This window comes from Coregonus clupeaformis, unplaced genomic scaffold (assembly GCF_020615455.1).
Source record: "Coregonus clupeaformis isolate EN_2021a unplaced genomic scaffold, ASM2061545v1 scaf2160, whole genome shotgun sequence".
Lineage (NCBI taxonomy): Eukaryota > Metazoa > Chordata > Actinopteri > Salmoniformes > Salmonidae > Coregonus > Coregonus clupeaformis.
The window spans coordinates 74,733-82,500 of NW_025535614.1; the positions used below are offsets into that span (position 1 = coordinate 74,733).

The window sequence follows — 7,768 nt, forward strand, 5'->3', positions numbered from 1 at the left end:
AACCAAAAAGAGCTTCTGGATATCAGGACAGCGATTACTCCCCTCGTATTGGACGAAGATTATTTATTCAACAAGTTGGACACAAAGGATATCCTACAGACACCCGACAAGGCCCAAATCTCATTCGCATGAGAAAGAGACGGAGATATCGTGGACGTAGGTCGGGGTGCCTTGTAAGGATCCGACGGCGAGCGAGTAAACTGCCGCTCCCATCAATCCTATTAGCCAATCTTCAATCATTGGAAAATAAATTAGATGACCTAAGATTACGGTTATCCTACCAACGGGACATTAAAAACTGTAATATCTTATGTTTCACCGAGTCGTGGCTGAACGACGACATGGATAACATACAGCTAGCGGGCTATACGCTACATCAGCAGGATAGAACGGCCGACTCCGGTAAGACAAAGGGTGGCGGTCTGTGTATATTTGGAAACAACAGCTGGTGCACAAAATCAAATACTAAGGAAGTATCGAGGTTTTGCTCGCCTGAGGTAGAGTATCTTATGATAAGCTGTAGACCACACTATATACCAAGAGAGTTTTCATCTATATTTTTCATAGCTGTCTATTTACCACCACAAACCAATGCTGGCATTAAGATTGCACTGAATGAGCTGTATAACGCCATAAGTGAACAGGAAAACGCTCATCCAGAGGCAGCGCTCCTAGTGGCCGGGGACTTTAATGCAGGGAAACTTAAATCAGTTCTACCTAATTTCTACCAGCATGTTAAATGTGCAACCAGAGAAAAAAAAACTCTAGACCACCTTTACTCCACACACAGAGACGCATACAAAGCTCTCCCTCGCCCTCCATTTGGCAAATCTGACCATAACTCTATCCTCCTGATTCCTGCTTATAAGCAAAAACTATAGCAGGAAGCACCAGTGACTCGGTTAATAAAAAAGTGGTCAGATGAAGCAGATGCTAAGCTACAGGACTGTTTTGCTAGCACAGACTGGAATATGTTCCGGGATTCTTCAGATAGCATTGAGGAGTACACCACATCAGTCACTGGCTTCATCAATAAGTGCATCGATGATGTCGTCCCCACAGTGACCGTGACGTACATACCCCCAACCAGAAGCCATGGATTACAGGAAACATCCGCACTGAGCTAAAGGGTAGAGCTGCCGCTTTCAAGGAGCGGGACTCTAACCCGGACGCTTATAAGAAATCCCGCTATGCCCTCCGACGAACCATCAAACAGGCAAAAAGTCAGTACAGGACTAAGATTGAATCGTACTACACCGGCTCTGATGCTCGTCGGATGTGGCAGGGCTTGAAAACTATTACAGACTACAAAGGGAAGCACAGCCGCGAGCTGCCCAGTGACACAAGACTTCCAGACGAGCTAAACCACTTCTATGCTCGCTTCGAGACAAGCAACACTGAAGCATGCATGAGAGCACCAGCTGTTCCGGATGACTATGTGATCACGCTCTCCGTAGCCGATGTGAGTAAGACTTTTAAGCAGGACAACATTCACAAGGCCGCAGGGCCAGACAGATTACCAGGACGTGCACTCTGAGAATGTGCTGACCAACTGGCAAGTGTCTTCACTGACATTTTCAACATGTCCCTGACTGAGTCTGTAATACCAACATGTTTCAAGCAGACCACCATAGTCCCCATGCCCAAGGACACTAAGATAACCTGCCTAAATGACTACTGACCCGTAGCACTGACGTCTGTAGCCATGAAGTGCTTTGAAAGGCTGCTCATGGCTCACATCAACACCATGATCCCAGAAACCCTAGACCCACTCCAATTTGCATACCGCCCCAACAGATCCACAGATGATGCAATCTCTATTGCACTCCACACTGCCCTTTCCCACCTGGACAAGAGGAACACCTACGTGAGAATGCTATTCATTGACTACAGCTCAGCATTCAACACCATTGTGCCCTCAAAGCTCATCACTAAGCTAAGGATCCTGGGACTAAACACCTCCCTCTGCAACTGGATCCTGGACTTCCTGACGGGCCGCCCCCAGGTGGTAAGGGTAGGTAACAACACATCTGCCACACTGATCCTCAACACAGGGGCCCCTCATGGGTGCGTGCTCAGTCCCCTCCTGTACTCCCTGTTCACCCATGACTGCATGGCCAGGCACGATTCCAACACCATCATTAAGTTTGCCGACGACACAACAGTGGTAGGCCTGATCACCGACAACGATGAGACAGCCTATAAGGAGGAGGTCAGAGACCTGGCCGTGTGGTGCCAGGACAACGTGACCAAGACAAAGGAGATGATTGTGGACTACAGGAAAAATAAGAGGACTGAGCACGCCCCCATTCTCATCGACGGGGCTGTAGTGGAACAGGTTGAGAGCTTCAAGTTTCTTGGTGTCCACAACACCAACAAACTATCATGGTCCAAACACACCAAGACAGTCGTGAAGAGGGCACGACAAAGCCTATTCCCCCTCAGGAGACTGAAAAGATTTGGCATGGGTCCTCAGATCCTCAAAAAATTCTACAGCTGCACCATCGAGAGCATCCTGACTGATTGCATCACCGCCTGGTATGGCAACTGCTCGGCCTCCGACTGCAAGGCACTACAGAGGGTAGTGCGTATGGCCCAGTACATCACTGGGGCCAAGCTTCCTGCCATCCAAGACCTCTATACCAGGCAGTGTCAGAGGAAGGCCCTCAAAATTGTCAAAGACTCCAGCCACCCTAGTCATAGACTGTTCTCTCTGCTACCGCACAGCAAGCGGTACCGGAGCGCCAAGTCTAGGTCCAAAAGACTTCTCAACAGCTTCTACCCCCAAGCCATAAGACTCCTGAACAGCTAATCATGGCTACCCAGACTATTTGCACTGCCCCCCCACCCCATCCTTTTTACGCTGCTGCTACTCTGTTAATTATTTATGCATAGTCACTTTTAACTCTACCCATGTACATATTACCTCAACTACCTCAACTAGCCGGTGCCCCCGCACATTGACTCTGCACCGGTACCCCCCTGTATATATAGCCTCCCTACTGTTATTTTATTTTACTTCTGCTCTTTTTTTCTCAATACCTTTTTTTGTTGTTGTTTTATTTTACTTTTTTTTTATAAAAAAATAAATGCACTGTTGGTTAAGGGCTGTAAGTAAGCATTTCACTGTAATGTCTGCACCTGTTGTATTTGACGCATGTGGCCAATAAAATTTGATTTGATTTGATTTGGTTAGATTGTAAAATCTCCTTCCAGACTCACATTAAGAATCTCCAATCCAAAGCTAAATCTAGAATCGGCTTCCTATTTCGCAACAAAGCCTCCTTCACTCGTGCTGCCAAACATGCCCTCGTAAAACTGACTATCCTACCGATCCTTGATCCTTGACTTCGGCGATGTCATTTACAAAATAGCCTCCAACACTCTACTCAGCAAATTGGATGTAGTCTATCACAGTGCCATCCGTTTTGTCTCCAAAGCCCCATATAATACCCACCACTGTGACCTGTACGCTCTTGTTGGCTGGTCCTCACTACATATTCGTCGCCAAACCCACTGGCTCCAGGCCATCTATAAATCACTGCTAGGCAAATCCCCGCCTTATCTTAGCTCATTGGTCACCATAGCAACACCCACCCGTAGTCTGCGCTCCAGCAGGTATATCTCACTGGTCATCCCCAAAGCCAACACCTCCTTTGGCCACCATTCCTTTTCTGTTGTATTTTTGACTTTATGTTTTGTTTTACCCCATATGTAACTCTGTGTTGTTGTTTTTATCGCACTGCTTTGCTTTATCTTGGCCAGGTCGCAGTTGTAAATGAGAACTTGTTCTCAACTGGCTTACCTGGTTTAAATAAAGGTCAAATATATATATTTTTTAAATCACACAGTCTCCTCTGAACAGTTGATGTTGAGATGTGTCTGTTACTTGAACTCTGTGAAGAATTTATTTGGGCTACAACTTCTGAGGCTGTTAACACTAATGTGGTCCTCTGTAGCTCAGCTGGTAGAGCACGGCGCTTGTAACGCCAGGGTAGTGGGTTCGATCCCCGTGACCACCCATACACAAAAAAATAAATGTATGCACGCATGACTGTAAGTCGCTTTGGATAAAAGCGTCTGCTAAATGGCATGTTATTATTATAATGAACTTATCCTCTGCAGCAGAGGTAACTCTGGGTCTTCATCATAGCTCCTGATGGTTTTTGCGACTGCACTTGAAGAAACGTTCAAAGTTCTTGAAATTTTCCGTATTGACTGACCTTCATGTCTTAAAGTAATGATGGACTGTCGTTTCTCTTTGCTTATTTGAGCTGTTCTTGCCATAATATGGACTTGGTCTTTTACCAAATAGGGCTATCTTCTGTATACCCCCTACCTTGTCACAACACAGCTGATTGGCTCAAACGCATTAAGAAGGAAAGAAATTTAAAAATTAACTTTTAACAAGGCACACCTGTTAATTGAAATGCATTCCAGGTGACTACCTCATGAAAGCTGGTTGAGAGAATGCCAAGAGTGTGCAAAGCTGTCATCAAGGCAAAGGGTGGCTGCTTTGAAGAAACTGAAATATAAAATATATTTTGATTTGTTTAACACTTTTTTTGGTTACTACATGATTCCATATGTGTTATTTCATAGTTTTGATGTCTTCACTATTATTCTACAATGTAGAAAATAGTAAAAATTGAGTAGGTGTGTCCAAACTTTTGACTGGTAGTGAATATGTGACGTCCTCTCTCTCTCTCTCCCTCTCTCGCTAAAGCTCCATTGAGACAATGATTTATCAATGACCCAAGCCCAGCTCAGGTAGCTTAGTGGTTAAGAGCAGAGCCAGTAACCAAAAAGGTCGCTGGTTCTAATCCCCGAGCCGACTAGGTGAAAAATCTGTCGATGTGCCCTTGAGCAAGGCACTTAACCCTACTTGCTCCTGTAAGTCGCTCTGGATAAGAGCGTCTGCTAAATGACTTAAATGTTAATCCCTACCATTGTGTCGCTCAGTCATCACAATGCTTTAGCGAATGTTACATTATACCAGGGGCGTTGGTAGACACAATGTAAGTAACCTAATGTATGTCCCTCTAACTGCCCTGAATGCCTCTGCATGATCCTACAGCTATTGGATGCAGCAATCATGTGCCTGTTTTGTCTAGATGATATTTACCTCTGCTAAGCTTCCCAGTAAAGCAAGAAAAATAATCAAGCATCCCAGAAAAGTGCTCAAAATAGCCCACGTTAAACATATGTAGCTTAAGAAACAAGGTTCATTAAGTTAATAATTTGCTAGTAACAGACGACGTTCATATTCTGACTATCTCTGGAACTCACTTAGATAATACCTTTGATGATACAGTGGTAGCAATACATGGTTATAACATTTACAGAAAATACAGAACTGCCAGTGGTGGAGGTGTTGCTGTTTTATATTCTGATGACAGATTGAATAGAGCGCTTAGGCTGCTTCAGTGATGACTGATTGAATAGAGCTCTTAGGCTGCTTCAGTGATGACAGATTGAATAGAGCGCTTAGGCTGCTTCAGTGATGACTGATTGAATAGAGCGCTTAGGCTGCTTCAGTGATGACTGATTGAATAGAGCTCTTAGGCTGCTTCAGTGATGACTGATTGAATAGAGCGCTTAGGCTGCTTCAGTGATGACTGATTGAATAGAGCTCTTAGGCTGCTTCAGTGATGACTGATTGAATAGAGCGCTTAGGCTGCTTCAGTGATGACAGATTGAATAGAGCTCTTAGGCTGCTTCAGTGATGACTGATTGAATAGAGCGCTTAGGCTGCTTCAGTGATGACTGATTGAATAGAGCTCTTAGGCTGCTTCAGTGATGACCGATTGAATAGAGCGCTTAGGCTGCTTCAGTGATGACTGATTGAATAGAGCGCTTAGGCTGCTTCAGTGATGACTGATTGAATAGAGCTCTTAGGCTGCTTCAGTGATGACTGATTGAATAGAGCTCTTAGGCTGCTTCAGTGATGACTGATTGCATAGAGCTCTTAGGCTGCTTCAGTGATGACTGATTGAATAGAGCTCTTAGGCTGCTTCAGTGATGACAGATTGAATAGAGCTCTTAGGCTGCTTCAGTGATGACAGATTGAATAGAGCTCTTAGGCTGCTTCAGTGATGACTGATTGAATAGAGCTCTTAGGCTGCTTCAGTGATGACTGATTGCATAGAGCTCTTAGGCTGCTTCAGTGATGACTGATTGAATAGAGCGCTTAGGCTGCTTCAGTGATGACTGATTGAATAGAGCTCTTAGGCTGCTTCAGTGATGAGTGATTGAATAGAGCTCTTAGGCTGCTTCAGTGATGACAGATTGAATAGAGCTCATAGGCTGCTTCAGTGATGACAGATTGAATAGAGCTCTTAGGCTGCTTCAGTGATGACAGATTGAATAGAGCTCTTAGGCTGCTTCAGTGATGAGTGATTGAATAGAGCTCTTAGGCTGCTTCAGTGATGACTGATTGAATAGAGCTCTTAGGCTGCTTCAGTGATGACAGAATAGAGCGCTTAGGCTGCATGGCTGGCTGTATACATGTATGTATCTGATGTATTTTATATTCACTCTGCTGTCACCAGCACCATGGCCTCTTGTTGGATATATAAAGCTGTATGAAATGTAAAGGGCGGCAGGTAGCTTAGTGGTTAAGAGCGTTGTGCCAGTAACCGAAAGGTCGCTGGTTCTAATCCCCAAGCCGACTAGGTTGAAAAATCTGTCGATGTGCCCTTGAGCAAGGCACTTAACCTTAATTGCTCCTGTAAGTCGCTCTGGATAAGCGCGTCTGCTAAATGACTAAAAATAAAATAAATAAATAATGGAGTTGAAGCTATGTTCCCAGCAGTCCACAGGATGGCGCCAGAGTAGCATGACTGGTGACACCTGAGACCTGGGGGTGTATAATCAGTCGGCTTGCGTTGCAAAAAAAAATGTTTCGTCTGTCGCAAAATGTTTCGCAAATAGAAAAGCTTTTACTCCAAACGCTGTTGAGTTCCTATTTGATCTCCAATCGAAGTTGTAGTTCAGTCGTGTCTCTCCTTGGAAGAATCTACCTAGAGTTTATACATGTGCAGCTTCAGCCAACCATTTCGCAGATTATTCAGATTGGAATGGAAACGCGGAAAAGCATCAAACTACATTGAACTACAACTTCCGTTTTTTAAGAACCCAACAGTCACGTCGAAGAGCGTTTGGACTGAGTAAACCTTTTTTTTGAAGCAAAAAAAGTTTTGCGAAAACGGAGTCCGACTAATGAACACACCCTGGTTCTAATCGGACGAACTAAGGGAAATTAAACCATTCATTCTCAAAGATCTGTTGTAACAGATAGACACACTGCTTTAACACCGTTTATTATTGTCAACTATAATGAGAGTAGGGCTGGGATTCAATCTGATTGCACGTTGTAAACGTCATTTCCAACATATGTAGGGGTAGGGGGTTATATCTGGATAGTGTAGAGTAGGGTAGGGAGTTATATCTGGATAGTGTAGAGTAGGGTAGGGTAGGCCTTATATCTGGATAGGGTAGGTTAAGGTAGGGTAGGTTAAGGCAGGGTAGGTTAAGGTAGGGTAGGTTAAGGTAGGGTAGGTTAAGGTAGGGTAGGTTAATGTAGGGTAGGTTAAGGGGTTTATATCTGGCTGAGAGAGAGGAATTTCTGGTAGTAACTCTTGGTCACATCAATCATCAGGTCCTGGGTACACTCTGGCAGTTCTCCTGAAAACAGACCTGAGAGAGAGAGAGAGGGGGAGGAGGAGAAGGTAGAGGGGGAGGAGGAGAAGGTAGAGGGGGAGGAGGA

At 44.7% G+C, this 7,768-nt stretch overlaps 1 pseudogene; it reads right to left on the reverse strand.

The window, feature by feature from the left end:
• Nucleotides 1-7,306: 7,306 nt before the first annotated feature.
• The window catches only part of LOC123488322, a 6,272-nt pseudogene continuing 5,810 nt past the window's right edge, over nucleotides 7,307-7,768 (reverse strand).